At 39.3% G+C, this 26,701-nt stretch overlaps 1 long non-coding RNA gene across 1 annotated transcript; it reads right to left on the bottom strand.

The window, feature by feature from the left end:
* Nucleotides 1–12,734: 12,734 nt before the first annotated feature.
* Nucleotides 12,735–14,356, bottom strand: LOC138596772 (uncharacterized). Its single transcript, XR_011308584.1, has 3 exons — nt 14,310–14,356; nt 13,315–13,380; nt 12,735–12,811 (listed from the first exon to the last, which is right to left on the bottom strand). It is a non-coding gene; the product is annotated as an uncharacterized lncRNA (long non-coding RNA).
* Nucleotides 14,357–26,701: the final 12,345 nt, after the last annotated feature.

The raw sequence follows: 26,701 nt of genomic DNA, 5'->3' as shown, positions 1-26,701 counted from the left end.
TGTATAATGACACAGTAAGATGACAACCAAGACGACAGGTATAATGACAGTAAGATGACAATCAGGACGACAGGTATTATGACGCAGTAAGACAACACATCAGGACGACATGTATAATGACACAGTAAGATGACAATCAAGACGACAGGTATAATGACGCAGTAAGACAACACATCAGGACGACAGGTATAATGACACAGTAAGATGACAACCAAGACGACAGGTATAATGAAACAGTAAGATGACAATCAAGACGACAGGTATGACACAGTAAGATGACAACCAGGACGACAGGTATAATGACACAGTAAGATGACAATCAAGACGACAGGTATAATGACGCAGTAAGATGACAACCAAGACGACAGGTATAATGACGCAGTAAGACAACACATCAGGACGACAGGTATAATGACGCAGTAAGATGACAATCAAGACGACAGGTATAATGACGCAGTAAGATGACACAGTAAGATGACAACCAGGACGACAGGTATAATGACGCAGTAAGACACCACATGAGGACGACAGGTATAATGACGCAGTAAGATGACAATCAAGACGACAGGTATAATGACGCAGTAAGACAACACATCAGGACGACAGGTATAATGACACAGTAAGATGACAATCAAGACGACATGTATAATGACACAGTAAGATGACACAGTAAGATGACAATCAAGACGACAGGTATAATGACACAGTAAGATGACAACCAGGACGACAGGTATAATGAAACAGTAAGATGACAATCAAGACGACAGGTATAATGACACAGTAAGATGACAATCAAGACGACAGGTATAATGACGCAGTAAGACGACACAACCAGGATAACAGGTATAATGAAACAATAAGATGACAATCAAGACGACAGGTATAATGACACAGTAAGATGACAACCAGGACGACAGGTATAATGAAACAGTAAGATGACAATCAAGACGACAGGTATAATGACACAGTAAGATGACATCCAAGACGACAGGTATAATGACGCAGTAAGACAACACATCAGGACGACAGGTATAATGACGCAGTAAGACAACACATCAGGACGACAGATATAATGACACAGTAAGATGACAATCAAGACGACAGGTATAATGACGCAGTAAGATGACACAGTAAGATGTCAATCAAGACGACATGTATAATGACACAGTAAGATGACACAGTAAGATGACAACCAGGACGACAGGTATAATGACGCAGTAAGACAACACATCAGGACGACAGGTATAATGACACAGTAAGATGACAATCAAGACGACAGGTATAATGACACAGTAAGATGACAACCAAGACGACAGGTATAATGACACAGTAAGATGACAACCAGGACGACAGGTATAATGAAACAGTAAGGTGACAATCAAGACGACAGGTATAATGACACAGTAAGATGACAACCAGGACGACAGGTATAATGACGCATTAAGATAACAATCAAGACGACAGGTATATTGACACAGTAAGATGACAATCAAGACGACAGGTATAATGATGCAGTAAGACAACACATCAGGACGACAGGTATAATGACACAGTAAGATGACAATCAGGACGACAGGTATAATGACACAGTAAGATGACAACCAGGAAGACAGGTATAATGACGCAGTAAGAGAACACATCAGGACGACAGGTAGAATGACACAGTAAGATGACAACCAAGACGACAGGTATATTGACACAGTAAGATGACAATCAAGATGAAAGGTATAATGACACAGTAAGATGACAATCAAGACGACAGGTATAATGACACAGTAAGATGACAACCAAGACGACAGGTATAATGACGCATTAAGATAACAATCAAGACGACAGGTATATTGACACAGTAAGATGACAATCAAGACGACAGGTATAATGACACAGTAAGATGACAATCAAGACGACAGGTATAATGACGCAGTAAGACAACACATCAGGACGACAGGTATAATGACTGTAAGATGACAATCAAGACGACAGGTATAATGACTGTAAGATGACAATCAAGACGACAGGTATAATGACGCAGTAAGACAACACATCAGGACGACAGATATAATGACACAGTAAGATGACAATCAAGAGGACAGGTATAATGACACAGTAAGATGACAACCAGGAAGACAGGTATAATGACACAGTAAGATGACAATCAAGACGACAGGTGTAATGACACAGTAAGATCACAACCAAGACGACAGGTGTATTGACACAGTAAGATGACAATCAAGACGAAAGGTATAATGACACAGTAAGATGACAATCAAGAGGACAGGTATAATGACACAGTAAGATGACAACCAGGAAGACAAGTATAATGACGCAGTAAGACAACACATCAGGACGACAGGTATAATGACACAGTAAGATGACAACCAAGACGACAGGTATATTGACACAGTAAGATGACAATCAAGACGAAAGGTATAATGACGCAGTAAGACAACACATCAGGACGACGGGTATAATGACACAGTAAGATGACAATCAAGACGACAGGTATATTGACACAGTAAGATAACAATCAAGATGACAGGTATAATGACGCAGTAAGACAACACATCAGGACGACGGGTATAATGACACAGTAAGATGACAATCAAGACGACAGGTATAATGACGCAGTAAGACAACACATCAGGACGGCAGATATAATGACACAGTAAGATGACAATCAAGACGACAGGTATAATGACACAGTAAGATAACAATCAAGTGACAGGTATAATGACGCATTAAGATAACAATCAAGACGACAGGTATAATGACACAGTAAGATGACACAGTAAGATGTCAATCAAGACGACAGGTATAATGACACAGTAAGATAACAATCAAGTGACAGGTATAATGACGCATTAAGATGACAACCAAGACGACAGGTATGTTGACACAGTAAGATGACAATCAAGACGACAGGTATAATGACACAGTAAGATGACAATCAAGACGACAGGTATAATGACGCAGTAAGATGACAATCAAGACGACAGGTATAATGACACAGTAAGATGACATTCAAGACGACAGGTATAATGACGCAGTAAGACAACACACCAGGACGACAGGCATAATGACACAGGAAGATGACAATCAAGACGACAGGTATAATGTCACAGTAAGACAACACATCAGGACGACAGGTATAATGACACAGTAAGATGACACAGTAAGACAACACATCAGGACGACAGGTATAATGACACAGTAAGATGACAATCAAGACGACACGTATAATGACACAGTAAGATGACAACCAAGACGACAGGTATAATGACACAGTAAGATGACAACCAAGACGACAGGTATAATGACGCAGTAAGACAACACATCAGGACGACAGGTATAATGACACAGTAAGATGACAACCAAGACGACAGGTATAATGAAACAGTAAGATGACAATCAAGACGACAGGTATGACACAGTAAGATGACAACCAGGACGACAGGTATAATGACACAGTAAGATGACAACAAAGACGACAGGTATAATGACGCAGTAAGACAACACATCAGGACGACAGGTATAATGACACAGTAAGATGACAATCAAGACGACAGGTATAATGACGCAGTAAGATGACAATCAAGACGACAGGTATAATGACGCAGTGAGATGACACGACAGGACGACAGGTATAATGACGCAGTAAGATGAAAATCAGGACGACAGTTATAATGACACAGTAAGATGACATTCAAGACGACAGGTATAATGACGCAGGAAGACAACACACCAGGACGACAGGCATAATGACACAGGAAGATGACAATCAAGACGACAGGTATAATGTCACAGTAAGACAACACATCAGGACGACAGGTATAATGACACAGTAAGATGACACAGTAAGACGACACAGTAAGACAACACATCAGGACGACAGGTATAATGACACAGTAAGATGACAATCAAGACGACACGTATAATGACACAGTAAGATGACAACCAAGACGACACGTATAATGACACAGTAAGATGACAACCAAGACGACAGGTATAATGACACAGTAAGATGACAACCAAGACGACAGGTATAATGACGCAGTAAGACAACACATCAGGACGACAGGTATAATGACACAGTAAGATGACAACCAAGACGACAGGTATATTGACACAGCAAGATGACAATCAAGGAGACAGGTATAATGACGCAGTAAGACAACACATCAGGACGACATGTATAATGACACAGTAAGATGACAATCAAGACGACAGGTATAATGACGCAGTAAGATAACACATCAGGACGACAGGTATAATGACACAGTAAGATGACAACCAAGACGACAGGTATAATGACGCAGTAAGATGACAATCAAGACAACAGGTATAATGACACAGTAAGTTGACAATCAAGACGACAGGTATAATGAAACACTAAGATGACAATCAAGACGACAGGTATAATAACGCAGTAAGATGACAATCAAGACGACAGGTATAATGACGCAGTAAGACAACACATCAGGACGACAGGTATAATGACACAGTAAGATGACAATCAAGACGACAGGTATAATGACGCAGTAAGATGACAATCAAGCCGACATGTATAATGACACAGTAAGTTGACAATCAAGACGACAGGTATAATCACGCAGTAAGATGACAATCAAGAAGACAGGTATAATGACGCAGTAAGACAACACATCAGGACGACAGGTATAATGACACAGTAAGATGACAATCAAGACGACAGGTATAATGACACAGTAAGAAGACAATCAAGACGACAGGTATAATGACGCAGTAAGATTACAATCAAGACGACAGGTATAATGACGTAGTAAGACAACACATCAGGACGACAGATATAAAGACACAGTAAGACGACACATCAGGACGACAGGTATAATGACACAGTAAGACGACAATCAAGACGACAGGTATAATGACACAGTAAGATGACAACCAAGACGACACGTATAATGACACAGTAAGATGACAATCAAGACGACACGTATAATGACACAGTAAGATGACAACCAAGACGACAGGTATAATGACACAGTAAGATGACAACCAAGACAACAGGTATAATGACAGTAAGATGACAATCAAGACGACAGGTATAATGACACAGTAAGATGACAATCAAGACGACAGGTATAATGACACAGTAAGATGACAACCAGGACAACAGGTGTAATGAAACAATAAGATGACAATCAAGACGACAGGTATAATGACACAGTAAGATGACAACCAGGCTGACAGGTATAATGACACAGTAAGATGACAACCAAGACGACAGGTATGTTGACACAGTAAGATGACAATCAAGACGACAGGTATAATTACACAGTAAGACAACAACCAGGACGACAGGTATAATGACACAGTAAGACGACACATCAGGACGACAGGTATAATGACACAGTAAGACGACAATCAAGACGACAGGTATAATGACGCAGTAAGATGACAACCAGGACGACAGGTATAATGACACAGTGAGACGACACGACAGGACGACAGGTATAATGACACAGTAAGACGACAACCAGGACGACAGGTATAATGACACAGTAGGATGACAACCAAGACGACACGTATAATGACACAGTAAGATGACATACAGGACGACAGGTATAATGACACAGTAAGACGACACATCAGGACGACAGGTATAATGACACAGTAAGACAACACAACAGGACGACAGGTATAATGACACAGTAAGACGACACAACAGGACGACAGGTATAATGACACAGTAAGATGACAACCAAGACGACAGGTATGTTGACACAGTAAGATGACAATCAAGACGACAGGTATAATGACGCAGTAAGATGACAATCAAGTCGACAGGTATAATGACGCAGTAAGATGACAATCAAGACGACAGGTAAAATGACGCAGTAAGATGACAACCAAGACGACACGTATAATGACGCAGTAAGATGACAACCAGGACGACAGGTATAATGACGCAGTAAGATGGCAAACAGGACGACAGGTATAATGACACAGTAAGACGACACATCAGGACGACAGGTATAATTACACAGTAAGACAACAACTAGGACGACAGGTATAATGACACAGTAAGACGACACAACAGGACGACAGGTATAATGACACAGTAAGACAACACATCAGGACGACAGGTATAATGACGCAGTAAGATGACAATCAAGACGACATGTATAATGACGCAGTAAGATGACAATCAAGACGACATGTATAATGACACAGTAAGATGACAACCAAGACGACACGTATAATGACACAGTAAGATGACAACCAAGACGACACGTATAATGACACAGTAAGATGACAACCAAGACGACAGGTATGTTGACACAGTAAGATGACAATCAAGACGACAGGTATAATGACACAGTAAGATGACAATCAAGACGACAGGTATAATGACGCAGTAAGATGACAATCAAGACGACAGGTATAATGACGCAGTAAGATGACAATCAAGACGACAGGTATAATGAAACAGTAAGATGACAATCAAGACGACAGGTATGACACAGTAAGATGACAACCAGGACGACAGGTATAATGACACAGTAAGATGACAACAAAGACGACAGGTATAATGACGCAGTAAGACAACACATCAGGACGACAGGTATAATGACACAGTAAGACAACACATCAGGACGACAGTTATAATGACGCTGTAAGATGACAATCAAGACGACACGTATAATGACACAGTAAGATGACAACCAAGACGACAGGTATAATGACACAGTAAGATGACAACCAAGACGACAGGTATAATGACGCAGTAAGACAACACATCAGGACGACAGATATAATGACACAGTAAGATGACAATCAAGACGACAGGTATAATAACGCAGTAAGACAACACATCAGGACGACAGGTATAATGACACAGTAAGATGACAATCAAGACGACAGGTATAATGACGCACCAAGACAATACATCAGGACGACAGGTATAATGACACAGTAAGAAGACAATCAAGACGACAGGTATAATGACGCAGTAAGGCAACACATCAGGACGACAGGTATAATGACACAGTAAGATGACAATCAAGACGACAGGTATAATGACGCAGTAAGATAACAACCAAGACGACAGGTATAATGACACAGTAAAATGACAACCGGGACGACAGGCATAATGACACAGTAAGACGACAACCAGGTCGACAGGTATAATGACACAGTTAGACGACACATCAAGACGGCAAGTATGATGACACATTAAGATGACGTAACAGTACGACAGGTATAATGATGCAGTGAGATGACAACCAAGACGACAAGTTCTCAACTCAACTCAACTCAACTTTATTTATATAGCACTTTAAAAACAACCACAGCTGAAAACAAAGTGCTGTACACAAATAGACAAAATAAAACAATTAAATAGTAATAATAGAATATATGAAATAAAATAAAACAAGAATAAACACTAAAATTGTTGTTTCATTGTTTTCAAAACAATCAAAAACAATAAAACAATAAATAAAAACAAACCATAAAACAATAAAACAAGAGCAGAGTCTCATGCGGGGTTGAAAGCCAAGGAGTAAAAAAGGGTTTTAAGACGAGTTTATAAAATGGACAGTGAGGAGGCTTGTCTGATGTGCAACTGTAGCTCATTCCATAATTTAGGAGCAGCAACAGAAAAAGCTCTGTCCCCTCTGAGCTTCCGTTTTGACCTCGGTACCTCCAGGAGCAGCAGGTCAGCTGACCTGAGGGACCGAGCAGGAGTGTCGGGCTGGAGGAGCTCAGAGAGGTAAGGCGGGGCGAGACCATTTAAAGACTTAAAAACAAATAGAAGAATCTTAAAATGGACTCTAAAGTGCACAGGCAGCCAGTGGAGGGAGGCCAGGATGGGGGTTATGTGCTCCCTCTTACGTGCTCTAGTTAGCAGGCGAGCTGCATTTTGCACCAGGTGGAGACGTGCGAGGGAGGATTGGCTGACTCCAACATAAAGTGCATTGCAGTATTCCAGCCGAGATGTTATAAAGGCGTGGATCACTGTCTCAAAGTGCTTTTGTGCAAGGAAAGGCTTCACCTTTGCCAGCTGCCTAATCTGAAAAAAGTTGGACTTCACTACAGCACTAATTTGCCGATCCAATTTAAAATCACTGTCCATCTTAAAACCCAAGTTAGTGACTGTTGGCTTCACATAGCCTGCCAAAGGGCCCAAGTCAACGGGTGGGGGTTCACAAGAGCCACTGGTGCCAAACACCATCACTTCTGTTTTTTCCTCGTTCAAATTAAAAAAGTTCAAGGCCATCCAGGATTTGATGTCTTCAAGACATGACAAAAGTGGTGTGAGGGAGAAAGCATTTTTCTTTTTCAGCGGCACATATATCTGACTGTCGTCCGCATAACAATGAAAAGAGATGCCATGCTTTCTCAGGATGGATCCCAGAGGCAGTAAATACAAAGAGAAAAGCAGGGGCCCTAAAATGGACCCCTGTGGAACCCCATACAACAGTGGAGCAGCGCTGGACTCCAAATTTCCCAGGCTTACACTCATGCTCCTGTCAGCCAGATAAGATTTTAACCACTCTAGAGCAGTACCACGAATACCCACTAGGTGGTGTAACCGAGCCACTAAGGTGTTGTGGTCCACAGTGTCAAAAGCTGCAGTTAGGTCCAACAGAACAAGGATTACGTGGTCACCAGAGTCATTAGCCTGAAGGATGTCATTAAAAACTCTTAATAGAGCTGACTCGGTGCTATGCAGTTTTAAAGCTGGATTGAAAGACCTCCAGGACATCATGCTCATCTAGAAACGATTTTAACTGAGCATGAACAACTTTCTCCAAAATTTTTGAAATAAACGGCAGCTAGGATCGCCCGGTCACACACCAGCGCAGCATCAAGAGGTGGACACCACAGGACACAAGTCTTGCTCAAACCAACTAAAAAAAAATAAAGCATGTATGATGAATGAATGCCAAAATGTATGTTGTATTAATTTTGCCTGAAAAAGATTTTTTTTTTTTTTTTTTTGTACCTGGGAGCACCATCAGTGTCAGACAGAGAGGCTCCTATCCGACATGCATCGTCATATGAAGGGCACCTGTAACCATACAAGCAGGTTTTAGGGTAGTTGTGCCCATCATTGCAGGTGCAGAATGCAGTGTTCAGACTTAAACCAGGTGTTGCGCGTACGGATGAGAAGCACAGGTGCAATGATGGGAAATCACAGAGCTTGAGCCTTTACCCTGTAAGACTCAGTATTGCCTTTGCCCACTGTGGCACAAGAGCTGCCCCATGAGGCCTCCAACATGTAGAAAGGAAAACAATATTGGCAAAGCATGCCACTGACATCTTTTACACCCCACTGCAAATTTAGATCCTCTGGCAAATTGGAATGCAAAATATGTTCCTGTAGATTTATAATGTGCATTTGTCCACTGAAACAAGGACAATGACACTTTCTGGTATTTTCTTATTTATATATGGTTGTGTGGTAACAAAGTATATTTGATTGCTGGAAATGATAATGACTATACATTTATTATTAAGTTATTTTGGGCATAGGCAAGCCACAATCACTTTTTGGCAGCTGAAAATTACATTACTACATTATTACATACAAATGACTGTTTGTTTCCTATTATTATAAACATTTGGAATATATACGTTTGCGTAAAATTAGTCAGGCAGGCCAAATTAAATGATAGAGCACTGTTCTTTTAAGTTCAATTGTAATATGTTGTATTGTTGTTATCATTATTTTGCTGTTGTTATGATAATGTCACTGTTTATAACCTTCATGGTGGAGGATGGCGACCTCTGCTGGTGGCTTTAAAGATGCTCTATTTGGCTGGACTATGTTAATTGAACACAGTCCAGAAAAAAAATAAAAAAAATTACATCACTTAAAAAAAGCAAACATTCTTCAATTGTGAAAAGACAATTGATAAAAAGGAAATTACCAAACCAAAATCTGTGATTTGTGCATCTGTGAGATTTGAAATTTTGCCCAAATTTGTATGAAAGAAATTAGATTTTTTTTTTTTATTACCTAATCATAATTTAAATATTAATTTGGAGTTAAGGTGAAACAAAATGTGTATCAAATGTTTTGCAGACTTGCAAAAAATGCTCTGAACTCTTTGAACCCGGGTGGATGCATTTTCTGCCAGCATCATTTTTTTTCATCTGCCAAATTATACATCCAATGTTTGTTTGTTTTTTAGCCAGAAAGACTATTAGATGTAAAATATGTCTAAATAATAATTCAAATCTGACCAGAATATGATCCGGTAACAGTGTTTAACCCTAAAGAGTGTGTAAAGGGAATTCATGGCTGGATTATCTGGCAGCACACTGCAAAAAAGGAAAGCTGAAATAAAATGCAAAATACTTAATTTGAGGAGAAAATTACGTAATAGTAGTGAAGATATCTGTCCATGCAGCAAGATAATTTTACTTGAAAAGAAATCTTAAAATAAGTTGGTTCAGTCCAAAAATAAGTGTTCAAAAGGCTTAAAATAAGTAGAAAATAAGAAAAAACTTGCTACAGCACAGAATTAAGTGAAATACACTCAATATTAGCAAATTATTCTGAATTAATTTTTATTTTTTATGCATTCTTAATTTTAGCACACTGGAAAAATGAAGGCCAAGGAACAAGAGAAAATCACTAATTTAAACATAAAATTACTCAATACTATGACTTCGTTACTTGACACAAGCTGGCTCATCTTGAAAAGTTTTTTTACTTAAAATTAGTTATTAGCATGCATACTTCTTAAACAGATACTGAAATCACAATCAGGACGAGTTAAATTAACATTAACGTTTAATAATTAATCATTTGACTGACAGTTTCAATAAAAGTAACAAACAGGAAATTCAATAACCTACTGCAGTCCTAGACTGTGGGAAACATACAGCCTACTCTCAGACACCTGTTGCATAAAAGGCGTTCACAACTTACATATTTTCTAACGGGGAGAGATGACATTGGATCACTGGAGAATACGGTTAAATCATTGGAACATGAGACAAATATCGGCAGCATTGAGGCATGGATGAAATAAAACCAGTTAATAACAGTGAACCTAAAGACCTCAGCAGAGGAAATTGAAGTAAAAACTGGATATCCTAGCTAGCCAACACTGTAAACCCGAATAAGTAAGAACTCAAAAAATTTAAGGCAATCAATTGCCTTAATTTTTTTAAGTTCATCAACTTAAAAGTCAAGTGTTTTCAGAGCTTAAATATTTGGATTACATGCTACACATACCTTTTGATTACAGTTAAATTAAAGTGCTTATCAAGCCAACTCAAATATTTTTAGTTCATGTGACTTAAAGTTTTTATTCACCTATCCCAAGGGATTAAGTTAACAGAACTTAAACAAAATGAGTACACAAACAAACTCTTTTTTTGTTAACAAAACTCAATATTTATTAGTCTCTTTTGTCATTATTCTTAATTAATCTCAACACAAACACATTGGTTGTGAAACTTAAAACCATGTGACTCAAAACTTAAAAACTTTGTGGCAAGTGACTGCCTCAATTACATCGAGTAAAACCAACTTTAACAGATTGAGTAAATGTCTTCTATTGAACAGTATTTTCTTGCCCACTCCCATTTTACACACTGTTACGCCACAGTTAATAGGGATAAGATACAGAAAGACATTTTAGTAGAAAATGTGAGTACATTTTAGAGTAGATCTGGTCCTTGATCTTGGATAGGTGCGATATAGTGCACAAATTAGTCCAAACATTACCAGGAGCAAGTCTGGTGAGGCTGACCACAATGTCTCTTTGTGACGACACAGATGACGACAGAGATTTTCACCACTTAGCAGTGAACTGGACTTGTTTCATTATCACTGATGACGGTATGGATGGCCACAGAAACATCTCCAAGCTCTGGCTCATCAGACTCGTCCTGAATGAAGGAAAGAGAGATACTAATTACAAACTAGTCCAGCTAGTATGAAGGTAGTTTAAAAAGAAAAAAACAAAATATGCACACTTTACTATGCAGTACTTTTGGGGTGTTTCAGATCAACAGATTTACTTTCACATTCAGACAATTCATCAGTCAGTGTCCCAAAAAAAGTAGACCACAGATTCCTTATTTGAGACTCATTAAGTTGTTAAAAAGGAGGTGTCCATTGAAGCCACTTGACTCCTTAAGGTGGGTCGTAGTGTAGAAAAAAAATCAAAAATGTTCAGTCAAAAATGTTTGCTAAGCAAAAACAAAGCTCTACCCAACAAGATCTTCCTATGTTGCTATATTTTTTGACTCCAACTTTTGGAGTTATGTTTGTAAGTTATATTTTAGTTAAAAATGTTTTTGAGAGTTGTGTTGTGAGATGGACCGATGCTAAGCTCAGCATATATTTGGAAATGTTTTACCAGACCTCCGTATTTCTGTGAACAAAACAACACTGATCTCATTCATTAGTAATGGGAAGACCAAATATATGGACAGACAGACTGAACAAGGGTAAGTGAGAAAATGTGCATTTTGATGAACTGTTTACTTAATATAGAGTGGTATATGTAATCATTCAAGGAGACTCACTGTGCAGGTTCTGAAAGACTTCCTCACACAGATACAGAGGCAGGGCATGGAGAAGGGTGGTACACCTTGTGTGGATGTCATGAAGTCCCTAAAACAATACGGAGAATAGAATAGAAGTGAAGTTTACTGAATAAACCTAATTTTAAACAGTCCAATCAGAATATATATACAGTAAAAACCTACTCGCATATTTATCATTTGGGGAAGATGGGGGTCAAGCTCAGCGTAGAATGTGCTGGGCAGGCTCTGGCTTGTGATGTTTAAATTCTGCATTCACCTAAATTTAAAAACAGAGCGGAAGGACAATACAGCAATATCAATAAGTCAGTTCAAGAGTAATATAACTAGGTTAATGTGATAGTTGTGGTTCTTCCCCAAACAGTGGTACTTGTTCCTCCATACAAGTGTAATAAATACTCCAAGTTTGACCTGTCAACTCTTTCCCTGTGGCGAGAACGAGAGCATCACCTGTACTGTCAAACAAACATGCAGCGCTTCTTAGTGATTCAGAGACAAAGCGGTTCCACCACTTTGAAAGCAAGAGGGCTGGAAAAGAGCATTGATAATGAATCCCAGACAAATGTGTATTATTGTGTATCCTCAAAAACATTTTTCAGCTCAAACTTGTGGTGGAGTCAAACATGGAGGATCTATCACACTCCTATAAAGTAGTAACTAGCCACGAAGTGAGTAAGAACCACAACTATCACTTTAACCTCCACAGAATGTGACATATGTTATCAACAAAGAAAAACAGGTAAAAGAGCTAATCCGTATAACCTCAGACTCCATTTTGAGAGCAGCCAAGAGGTCCATGAGCTCTGCGATGATTTTTTAAAATGCTTTCTGAAATGACAGAAGAGAACAGATTCAGAAAAATGTTGCTGAAATGTGCATTTAAAGGGCATATAAATGACAGGGCTGACCATGCTCTGCATCACTGATAAGAACAAATGATACTTACAACTCTGCCTGGGTAGTATCTTCTTTTTTTTTTATAGTAGTATATGGTATATGACGGGATTTGTGTAAAAACAACAACAACCACAATAACAAAAGGCTGAGCTGCTGCTGTCATTAAAATGAGAATAGCTGTTCCACCTTAAAGGTTAGTCCACCTTAAGTGAGACTGGCCTGAAGTTGTCGCTATCTTCGGAGCTAACCCCCTTCACTTTAAACGGAGTTATAGCAGTTATTCACCGACAAATAGCCTAGACTGTACACACACTGACACTGCACCGCTATGTTTACAGCTAACGTTACTGCTAACTTTATACTTAACGTCACCCGCACTGTCTCTCTCTCGCTGACGTTACCCAGTGCGCATTTTTCCGTTGAAAATATGTCTAAAAATAGACGTTTAATTATCTTCAAATAGTCGATGAAAAACGTACACTTTTCAACCAGTTTTGAAAGTCTTGAACGGAAAAATGCGCACTGGACAGGTTCATTACTGTCTGGTTTCAAAGCATCACCAACTGTGGCCCCGGTTTCCCTGAAGTTAGGAATACAATGCTACTTTAAACGATCTTCTGCAAGCAGTCATAATTCCTTCCTCTAACGTTTCATTACTCTCAAACGAACATTTGAACGTATATTACAAGTTTACATTATACAGTACCTTTGTGCAAATAATTCAAGCATTAATGTGAATCTCCTGACTCAACTGCTGGCTAATGTTAGCTAGCAATTATCAACACTAGCTCAACATTATCGATCCCAAAATATCAACAAATGCTTTAAAATATAAAGACATATAAATATTTAACACTTACGGTGAGACAAATGCTGATTACTGCCGAAGATAAGAGCGTAGTTCCACCTTACTGCAGGCATTTGTGGAGCTTTCTTGACTTCCGAGCCCTACGTTCCCACAGCCTACCGTTACTGACGTTGATGACGTCAGACGCACGCATTTAAATTGAAACAATAGAAATAAGTACAGTGAAATTATACTTTTAGAGTGGTGCTTAATTAATTCGCTAGATAGTTCAAGTATATCAAAAATGATGAGTTTAGCTGACTCAAAAAGGAAGAAAAAGTCACAGGAACTGAAAATATTTAAGTTAGTAGAACTTTTTCCAATAATTAAGTTTACACTACTTAATGTATTTAATTAATTTGAACGTTTGGGTTTACAGTGAAGTCAGGGACAGAACAAATGACTGAAAACCAATGCAAACAGAAAATAAGCACATCAGACTTGACAATATGCTGATCAACATGCTTCATCTACTTCTCAGTGACTGATTTCCACTCAGTGATTGCTTTCCTATATGCACTTGTGTCATATCGATAGTGTGGCATCGCCTAGTACCTCTGTTTGAATGACTGACCCACATTTCGGGTACGTCAGGTGCAAAGTGTCATAGTATGCCATTAAAACTAACATTCCTTAAAAGAATTCCTCCTTGGTTCAGGTGCTCACAGGTATGTTTCCCACAGCGAGGATGCCGGCTGTTCCATTGAAGAGTAACACTGGGGAGGAGAGAGGCCGCTTCTCCAAGTACAGCGATGGATCCTCCACTGGCTATCATTGGATGAAAAGGAACAAAACTTCAGTGTTGATTAAAGGACTTCTAAGAGAACAGCAGTAAGGTAGTAAGAGCAAGGACGCATTACAGTTGCTAGTAAAGGACCAAGATGACAATTCTCACCTGAAGAACATGAGTGCCTCACTGGGGTTCCCGAGCCGCTTTGGAGGTGGCGAAGGGAAAAGAGACGAGAGGGCATTCAAGAGGGCGATGGTGAAATCCACTATGGGATAAAAAAATTCAACATTAAGTTAACTTAAAATAATCTATCAGCAGGATCGGGTAACATACCATTAACCGACAGATTAATATAATGATAATCAACTTTATTAATACAGCAGTTTTCTAAACCAAGTTACAAAGTTCTGTACATGTTTAAAACTGAAATTAAAACATTTCAGGATTGCAATGACATACAATCAGACAATCACAACAATACAAAATAAAAATAGAAATAAAAAACCCAAAAGTTATCTGTAAAACTAGTAAGCAATAACATTAAAAAGATGGCACAGGGAGTTCCAGACCTGAGGGGCCCTGACTGCAAAAGCCTGGTCGCCTATAGTTTTGAGCCAGGACTTCGGAACAGCCAGCAGAGCCCTGCCCGAGGATCTGAGGCCTGCTCTCTAGCTTATAGGGGAGCAGCAATTCAGCAATGTAACTGGGGGCTGAACAATGAAGTAAAAATAATCTATAATAAAATAATATTAAATAAAAATAATCAGTTTAATCTTAAAATCAATTCTGAAATTAACTGATAAGAGTGAAGAGTGGCTAAAACAGCTGATAGGATCTTGCTTTCCAGTATTTGTTAAAAGCCGAGCTGCTGCGTTTTGTACCAGAAGGTGTGAAGTGGTCCTTTGGCCCTGAATACATTGCGTTGGAATAATATAACTAGTAGAGATGAAATGAAAGCATAAAATTCCTTATTGAGATCAGATCAACAGAGAAAACCACAATTTAATCATTTTTGTATTTGTTTAAATAAATTAAAGGTCAATGTCAAATTAGATAAGATAGCTCAACTCAAACTCTTACAAGAGAAAAAACAATTTCCTCACCAGCTTTCAAAGACAGTTTCAAGATATGAGTAAGAAAGTCAGACCAATTCTAACTAAACAAGTCAATAATAGTTATAAAACAATAAAGTCATAAACATTTCAGACCTTACATTACTTCAATGATGCAGGCAAGTCCAAACTATTCCATAAAGGAGCAATGTGGCTGCAGGTTTTAATTCCAGCCAAGAAGGAACACACCAGGCTCAACTTATTTATTCAACTGATTCAGTCTTCAAACAGTTGCTTAGGCAAAACAGGTGTGCTTTTTGTGGGTTGGCATATATAACCTAACAGTATGGAATAGGTTGAACATGCCTGAGATAACAATGGATTTGGTATATGGAACAGCAACTTATCTCCACACAGATTCGTGTGGAAAGGGGTTTCAGGGCTTTCTTCCACACGCCATAGAACTGCACCTTGGCACAGATATCTGCCCATCTTCCCTTTGTTTCCTCCATGTATTTACTAGGGCTGTCAAAGTTAACGTGATAATAACGCCTTGACGCACATTCCCTTTACCGCCACAATTTATTTTGGCGTGTGATTAACGCATGCGTGTTATATTATTATGACCCTGTATTTTGTAAAATCAGGAAGCGATTCAGTGGTAACGTCGTGGATAGCAAGCAGAAACAAACCTCTGTGAGCAGAAATGGATAAAGAAAAGGGTCTTTAAAATGGCAAGTTCAGCCACAAAGCCCTGCTGGATGGTTCTCTGGACAAGACAAAAGTTATTTCTATTTACTGTCGATGTGATCGGAGTTACCACCGGAGTATGTCAAGTCTTACCACATGCAGGCCAAGCACACAGCTGATGCAGAGAGCCCCAGGTTGTGAAAAATGTCTTGAAGTTATTAGAGTTTGACTAAAATGATGTTATTTTTATTTCCTACTGCAGACTCAATGACTTATTACTTAGGAATGTTACATTCAGGTCAATATGCCCATCTGTTGTTGCTTGTTGGCTTCAGTTTGCCATGTTATGCTTTCAGCATATTTTTTGAGCGTGCAGTACCTTTGAGGTTATTCTGTAGAATATTCTGGACAGTATTTGTCATTGTTTTGGAATGTTGCAATAATAATAAACATACATTTGCATAAAGGAAGCATATTTGTCCATTCCCATGTTGATAAGAGTATTAAAAACTTGAAAAAATTTATCTTTAAGGTACGTTTACAACAGGTAAAAAATTTGATTAATTTGCGATTAATCATGAGTTAACTACGGACAACCATGCGATTAATTGCGATTAAATATTTAATCGATTGACAGCCCTAGTATTTACAGTCGGTGCCATATAGGATGTGACGCAGCTCATCCATTGCCTAGGACAAAATCATGCTCACAGTTACTCTACCACTGTGCAGGCTTGATAATGGACAGCATGTGCAAAAACAAGCACAGAGTTTCAGTGACGCAAGTTAAGAAACATACATTTCGAGTGTCCTTAAAGCACGGATATGCCTCATAGATTTTTGTGGGTCTGTCTTCTTTCCTTGTAACATCTGAGTCAATAAAGGCCATCCTGGCCTCAAACTCAAGGTCCAAAATTTGAGCAACGCCATTTTGGTTGGGCTTCAAGTTGGGTTTCTTGTACATGTTGCTGAGTGTTTTGTAGCGCCTCTCCTGCATCTTCAGACTGTCCTGGCCTGCTAAAATAGATACAACAGGGGAGACAGGGATAGACGTTTCAATGTAACCATTTTGCACCAGCAGCAGGGAAGATAAATCATATGTTTAAGGGACAGGTCATATGTATTATTACAATTCAATTAACAATTTTATTAGAAAGTCATTGAAGCAGCAAATATTGGCATAAAAATCAAACATTGCATTGCTACCTTGCTAACTTGGTAGTGTATTAGAATCAGAAAGCAGCTGCCAAAATTCCAGGGGGGCTCAGGGAGGGCGGCGTTTCTTGGATAAAACAATTGAATAATTTCTAGATAGCAGTATCAGTATATCTACAGGCAAAAATTCCACAATGCATGCCTAGCAATGTACTCTGGTGCATGGGTTGAAGGCAGTTGTCGTCAGAGTACAGGCTTAAGCCCTTTAAATGTACAGAAAACTAGTACTATGACAGCACACTTTAATTTTCCCACATTTAACACATACCTGCACTGAAGTTTTTGTCGCCGAGGTCATCGTTGCTCGCAAGAATTCTGATTGAAGCACTTGAACCGCTTGTGTCACCATCTGTCTCATCTTTGGTGTTGCTTGTATTGAAGAGAGACCTCTTTGCCACCCTTCTTTGTGGCATGGGGCCCTGCCTCTTCCTTGGAGACTTCATATTTTGGAGTTGCTTGTACATTTTGGCATAGATGGTCAGCTGTGGTAACAAAAAAAAACTTGGTAAGTTGTTTGTCTTGTTTCTCTCCCCACAGTTAAAATTTGAAAAAAAAGGAAAAAATTACTTACATATGGCATATTTGTGTCAATATCCCCTAACATAGGATAATAGTACACTATCTTCTGTGACATCTCATTCGTGTTTGGAGGGGTATTTTACTACGTTCCCCAGGGATCGCAACCATGCTGGTGATTGTGTTTTTAAAGGCAAGATGATGTCACCAGATGTTGCCGTAATACTAGAGGTTGCATGATGCTTATGCACTACAGTTTTGAGGTGTTTCAGAAAATTACAGAGAACTGATTGGGGTTAAGTTGTCCCTCATAAGGGAAGGCTTTAAAGTCCAAGTTTCTGTCTTGAATGCTATTGCCATGGTAAGTACTGTCAATTCTGGGCTACCTTAAGGGATGTTTTTTAACAAAAAATCTCATCCTGCTTTCTTTAACAGTCAAATGTATCACCCGCTTAAAATTTTTGCCGTGGAAAATGTCAACAAAGGCAGTGTGCAGTTAATCGCTTCGTCTGACACCTACCCCCCCGCCAGCAGTTTCAGGCCTTAAAAATAGGTATATAGAATTATACCTGAACAGAATTATTTTCGGTCTGTTTCATAACCAGTGGAAAACTCATCACAGGAGTCTTAAGTAAATCCTACAAGTTATTTTTTTTTCCAATGTAGAATAACAATAGTACACATTGCTACATTGATAGACAACATATTCACAAATACAATTGTGTATACAATACAGTTTTTATTTATTTATTATAATACATCAAAAGCCCTCGTTGCCCTCGAGGTGGACCTGGGGGATTGGAGAACAGAATTGGAGTAAGTTTATGCAAATGAAGATCCCAACAAAACCACCACCCATCCACATTAATTATGTCATATAAAAAACATTTCCTTTAAAAAAGTCAGGAAGCACCAGTATGTGGAGAAGCCATGGATCACCAAGGGGATAGAAAATGAATGTAAGAAGAAAAATGTGTTATATAGGAGATTTATAAAAAAAGAAAAAAAAGAAAGAGAGAACAAAAGAAGGTAAGGTAATGTATAAGTTATATAAACATAAACTTGTAAATATCATAAGAACTAATAAAGAAGAAAATTATCACAAATTATTGAAGCAATAAAGGAACAACACTCAAGAAACAAGGCAAGTCCTAAACAGCATAATCCAAAAGGGTACTGCAAAAGCTGACTATCCAAATTATTTTGTAAAAGATGAGAATATTATTATTGATTAAAAAAATTGCAGATGAATTTAATGATTATTTTGTAAATGTTGGATACAATCTAGCAAAGGAATAGTGGAGCCAAGAAATGTGGAAATAGACAAATATATTGCTAATAGAAGTACTTGATTCTGTGTGTGCTTCCTGTTCTGTTTGTCCCTTTTCCCCTTCTGTTCTCAACTCTGCAGGTGAACCTGATTGCTAATGAGGTGCACCTGGCCTTGGATCAGACGCCTATTTAAAACACCAGCACTGACATAAGGAGAGGCTTCTGGAGTGGGGACTGCTGTGGCGCTGCCTCTCACACTGGGAGTTTTTGTGATGGGTTGCTTTTTAGTTGACTTCAGTTAATGATTCGGTTGTTGGTATTGTTTGTAATAAATCCCTTAGTTTTGACTTTTAAAAGGTGTTTCGTGTGATTTTGTTGGGTCAATTGTGGATAGTTGTTAGCCCCATGGGGTGGGGCGTAACAAATGGGGCTCGTCCGGGATTAAACGTCCATGAGGTGAGGTAAATGTGTGTTTTGTGAATCATGTGGCCTTAGTTTTAGTTTTGTAGCCATTGTTGTTGTTACATCGTAAGTTGTTGCGGCTTGCATGGTTTTGTTTGACTTAACTACTTTATTACTTTATTATCAGTTTTATTTTGAGCAACCTGATTAGTTAGCCACCAGGCAGGTAAAGAGTCCTCCCACTTTCTTATTTTTGGTGGTAATCCTGAGTGGGGGCACAGAGCACTGTTGTTGGCTGTATCCTCGGTCTCCTGTGATGCACTTGTGAGTTCAGCGTTTAAAGTCGCCTCGAGCTCGCCAAGTCACTGAAGACTAGCTTGGTAAGATGAGACATCTGGTCAGGTTTGCAGTACAATATTTTGATACAACCATCCATTTCATAAACTAGACATATTAAAGTTACGCAAACACATGGTTGCGCTTTGTTCTACTTCGCGCAGGGGTATTTCAGTTTTTAGGGGCCTTGGTTCCTCTACTAGTGCTCCCTGTTTCTAAACCTCCCTCCAGCCTTTGGGCCACGCGTCCTCATGTATATACATTTTCCAAATGTCAAATGAAAAAACACAAAATTGTATTTTTTTTTTCCTAATAAGCTTTGATTTAAATATTTCCATTTATGCTTTTCCATCTCACATTTTGAGTTTATTTTTCCTATTTTCATCTGTAGATTTTTTTCATTGTCACTTTACATTTTCAAATTATCATTTTAAACTCGCTTTTTCCAATTACCTTTAAAGTTTAATTATAGCCTGATTATCCCTAGTAGTGTAGTAAAATATTAATCTTTTTAATTTGATCTCTTTTAATTTTCGATTTGGACTTTTGATTTTAATTATGACAAAAAATATCCTTCACACTCATCTCCATCCCTAGTGGGGAAAAACAGCATTAAAAGCTTAAGCTTAGTGAAGTTCACTTTCAGAGGAGTGCACAAATTAATTGTGGTTTCTAAAAGTCCAACGTACCTCTGTTGTGAGCCAGATGCTGTCCTTTCCTCTGACGCTGCATTAGTGCTGGTGCTGAGAAGGAGCATACAAGCATAGAAATCATTAAACCCAAATTATTTTAGTAAATGTGTGCCACACCATTGTGATTAAATCGACTTAACAATTAAACTTAACAAGATAAGTGTCAAATGCTTTATTTGTCAATGTTATTTTACTTTTAATTTAAATATACCATTAACTTATAAAATGTGTATTCTATATGGCCAAACGCTTTAAAAGTCTAAATTTGGGACAGCACCCCAACAAGGATATTCCAACACAAAAAGGTTAATGATGGTGAATTACACATGCAAACACGCACGCACGCGCGCGCACACAAAAGAGGTCTATGAAAAAATTGTCAATGAAGATGGATTAGTAAAAACAAGAAAAAGGGTCACCCTCCAACTTTCTTTGAATGAACAGAAATGAACCCAGTGAGCACAAACAGGGATTTCAACGCTGAAATTTGGTTGACAAAACAGGGTGTAATCAGTTCTGAACGTCTAAGACCTAATTTCAACCGGCTAAAATACGGTTACGACAACGTGTCAGAGACAGATTTTGTTTAATCATTTTGTTCATAGCAATGAAGGGGTCACGGAAGTGATGATTGTAGCGGCATTTCTCCAAAATTATTTTTGCAGTGCCGTGTGAAATCCTGTCTATACAAAGACGTAATTTCAACACATTTTATTTTACATACAAAAATCGCTTTATGGGCGGTGAGATGTTAACAAGAAGAGACATCAAGAGACATCGTAAATGGAGCAGTTTTGAACATTCTCCTCAGAAGAAGAAAAAAGAAGACTGTGCATGCCCAGGTACTTCGGCTGTGCAGCTCTGACTGTGTAGGCTAACCAACCCCTGGATGCTGAGGCAGTTCATTAATAACTAACGGACACTCGATTGGCATGGAAGCTCGGCTAAGTGCAGATGATGTATCCAGGTCGACTCATTTTTGCAAAAAAGAAAATTGCCGTAAATGTGTAATGAATCATCTGACAGAAGCAGGTGAAATTTGGTCTAAACATAAACGTGAAATAATGGTCACTTTTGAATCCGTTTCAACGGAGGCCATAGTAGTCTTTTTAATGTATTTTCAACGAAAACATGTTACCTTACCTGAATGTAGTTCTAAGAGCCAAACTTGGTATTTCTAATGTAAATATTTAAGTATATTCTTTGGTATGTACTGTGGGTGTCGCTGTGCTGCTACAGCTGATGTATAGCCTAAATGAGAGGAAGATCACAGTCGGTCAGGTGCGGGATGAAAACACGTTCAAAACTGATAGGCTACAAAACATTTTTTCACCGACTACATGAAGACGTTGATTAAACGTTTATGTTTAGAACAGATTTCACCTGCTTCTGTCACAAGATTCATCACACATTTACACATATATTACCTGCAATTTTCAAGTCTCATAGCGGCAGTGGTGTAGTCTAGTTTATTGTAGTGCGAATGTTCCACTCTTTCAAAAGCTCTAATTATGTGCCAGATATTGATATCTAACATAGGAATTTAATTGTGTAAATGTCTGAAATTAATGCACCTTTAAGATGACCATGAATTAACTATACTCTTATTTGCGTATAGTAATTAACTTTATTCATTTCAGCTGTTTATACCAGCTTTACATGTTTGCTGATATTTACCTAACTTTCTGTTTCTCCACTCTAACCAAGTTTGCATGCTTTTAAATTCCCTAGTCTGACTCTAAACAAGGCTGGCCTGGTCAAGTTCTCATCTAAAAAGGAACAAGGGCATATCCTGTAATGTATATCACTGTATATTAGTGAAGCAAAAGATTCTGTTGATTACTGGTCAGACACACACACACACCGGTAGCAGCAGAACCATCTCTTCCCTTCTCCCGCTATTATTGATTAACCAAACTAAACATCAGCTAGTTCTAGATGCAACTCACCAATGAATCCTCTGCTGTTACAGCAACGTTAATATAGCTTACCGTATATGCGACTTCCACTCACAGGGTACGACGATAGCATCACTATCACGTAACGTTATAGTAGTATCTGCCTCACAACATCAGGCACTATCAGGCTCCCTTTCTGTACTTCCCTAACGTTATCAGTTCCACCCACAACGGCAGCAGCTTACGAAAACACTGAAGTGTTATCCGAGTTTGCTTTCGTTTGATATCTCTGTCGTGATTCTACACATTAAGGTTAGCTCATTTGTAACGTGAAACGCTACAAACCTACTGACGAGAAACTACCGCCAAGCAACTGTGTTGTTTCCTATGGTAACGTAAGGTGACGTCATGTCATGGTCGACGGAAAACTACATGGCCCAAGAGTCCGTGCTTCGTCACACAGACAAACACAGCGCACAAAGTAAATTTTATGAATGAAAGCGTGTTGTTACGCATCCTAGCGTATTTTTAAGTGGGTATACGGAAATTTGGGACCTTTCCTACTGGGTATACGGCGAATATCTGGGTATCACGGCTGGATCACATTGTTATAAATTGTTATAAAGCAAAACCGATCTGCTTGTAGATCACACCCTGGATCATCTGTCTCTGACCCGTGCCGTCCCTCCCTCTAGTCGGATCCCGTAATCACACACACACACACACACACACACACACAGGGCCGAATTTTGTTCCCAGTCCGACCCTGACAGTTTCTATATATGTTCAGACCAAATTTCACTGGGGGGGATCGAGAAGGACCCAGTGCGAATCGCAACAGAAGCTTTGGTTGTTTTTGTTGAGATGTAACTTAGAGTTAAGCTAGCCTAATTACTAAATGAAGCTGTAACGAACTTTACCATGTTTGTAGATGTTCCTCCAACTGGTACAGTGGAATCTCGACGTGACATGTTAGGCACTGTTGCATCACAACATTCAACTGAAATTTCAGACCAAAAATGTCAGCAATGAACATAATGCAAATTAACCCAACATTTAAAGGACATTGAGTAGAAACTTCATTGTATACCTCTGAAGGCGGATGCAAGGGCAGTCCCCGCTGTAAAGGTATAATATACAGCGGGGCCCTCTTTTTTCCGAGAAATTCCACCAAAAAGGGAATTGAATATCCCGAAGGTGGAATTTCTATTTTTGTTAGCGTTCTGTTCTTATGGCTTTTGGCCAGGGTAAACCCCCCACAGTCACGGAGTGGGGGGTAAACTAGACATAATTGGTTTGTGATATCGCTGTGATCCCCCGTGAAAGGGAAAGTTAAAACCTTTCTCCCCAACCCACAAACTTCCAAGATCCTTGCCTTTTTAGGCGGTGGAACACGCACGCTTTCCGGCTCTGCTAAACAGAAAAAGGCATGGGTCCAAGCAACCTGGGATCTGCAATTTGACATCATGACTATCAAACTCCCATACAGACACAACAAACAGATATATATAGAAACCCAAATACCGCGTTTGAGATTCGACGTTGGCGCCAAATCCCGGAGGTAACACAGGGGACACGACCAACTCAACCTAGGGAAAATATGATTTGTCCCCCCCAAGTAGCACTGTAGACATGTAATTTCAATAATATTAATGATACACAATGAAATGATGATAACAGATTATAGACTCAATAGCAGGTTTTTTTTGTTTCATACCATTTGGACACCCCCCTTCTTTGCCTTACAGTGGTTCGATCCACTCTCTCTCACCGGTGTAGATACCAGATGTGCTCGGCTGCCAGATTGGCTCGGGGTCCTGCAGTTACAGGTGACGTTACACATTATGATTGGCTGAACGTCGGAAAGTGTACGGATGCCGTTACTTAGACTTATTAGCCCTCCGGAAGAAAAGTACCAAACCGCAGAGGGACGCCTACTCCATGTGGGTTACAAACTTTTTCTGCGTCGGACTGGAATACCGGAGGAAGAGATAAGTAAGTCAGTAGACGCATTACATTGAAGAACATGGAGAAAAAGTTGATAAACAAGATGCACGCCGATGCGCGTAACTGCCTGTACGACCAACTTAAGGTCATGGACAGCTTCATGGATGAGGAAGGTGAACCGACCCCGGAGCACTTACCTGAAGCTCCTGAAGGGCCTAAATCAAAGAAAACAAAAAAACAGTGAGTGATAAGCTGGAGGACTCTGACTTAAAGTCGTTAAGCATACTTGAGAGAATTGAGAAGAGGCAAGTTGAGTCTCTCAAGCGACTCCAATCCCTGGAAGATGAGGTGAAAGAAAACACAAAAACGACAAAGTGTCACAGACTCTCTGGAGGCTATGTGGGGGCGGGTGGAGGACATGTCTGGCCAGGTGAACACCCTCCAGGCCGAAGCTGCAACCCTGGGGAAAGCGAGCACGGAGCTCCGGGACAAATACAACGATTTGGATGCCTATTGGAGAAGATGGAACCTCCGAGTGGCCGGAATACCGGCGAAGATGGGGGAGGACATAAAGAAAATAATCATCGACCTGTTTGGCCGAATCTCCTACGATATTGCGGACCAGTTGGCTCTCACGGTGGATATCGGGCACAGATTGGGACCTCGCACTGGGCACGAGCGCTCCAGCGCTTTCTGTCACAATCTGGAAGGATGCCAGAACATCAGGGCTCCTCCTCTCCATCAGGAGAAATGAATAAGGATCCTGGAGGACCTGACACAAGAAGCCAAGGACTCCAGGAACCAGCTGTGGCCGCAGGTGGAGAAGGCGAGGAAAGAGGGAAAGACAGCGGGCTTCAGAGGAGCGCACGCATATCGACGGTAAAAGAGTTACAGCCAAGGACACGTAAGTTACAGACTTTTGCTACCACAGGCCAATGAGACTATAAAGTTATGAGCTGCAGGCCACAACAGTAAGGACCAAATCTGATTTGAACTCATTATTTAGAAACGGACTCAGTGCTCTATAGGCCTGTTTTTTTGTTTGTGACTGTCAGGAATGTTCATTTGAAAATCAATGGCTTTCTCCTAAGAATATTACAAGTTTTCTCCAGGAATATTAGATTTTTTGTTAAAATATGGCATTTTTTTTCCTGAAATTCTACATTTTTTTGCAATTATCTTTAGAAAGTCTTCAGAAATATTTTCTCTAGAAATAGTACAATTTTTTTCCCTCCAAAGTACTTAATCTGTTTTCTCAAATATTGCATTGTTTTTCTCGAAAATCCATATTTTTTTCTTGAATTCTTTATAAATGAAAAAACGTTTTCTTCAGGAATAGTACAAATTTTCTTTCTTAAAGTGTCAGTGTAGTTCTACTTTTTTGGTCTGTTTATGGTAATTTATCTCTTCAAATTTAGAAAGAGATTGAGAGTGATATAACAGTAAATTAAGAGGGGTATATCTTTTGTTTGTGTGTGTGTGTGTGTGTGTGTGTCTGTCCAATTTAGTTCATGGCAACTTCTGTTTTTTCTGTCAATGTCAGGGGTATCAAGAATGAGATGAAAAGGAAGAGTTTATTCTTATTTCTTCAGAATAAAGGTGCAGATTTTTATTTCATCCAAGAAACACATTCTTCTGAGGCAGATGTGTCGCGC

Source organism: Semicossyphus pulcher, unplaced genomic scaffold (assembly GCF_022749685.1).
Source record: "Semicossyphus pulcher isolate SPU_LCO1_2020_fin unplaced genomic scaffold, fSemPul1.0.p SCAF_19, whole genome shotgun sequence".
Classification (NCBI taxonomy): domain Eukaryota; kingdom Metazoa; phylum Chordata; class Actinopteri; order Labriformes; family Labridae; genus Semicossyphus; species Semicossyphus pulcher.
The sequence above is the reverse complement of the archived record's forward strand: the minus strand, read 5'-3'. Positions and strand labels throughout refer to the sequence as shown.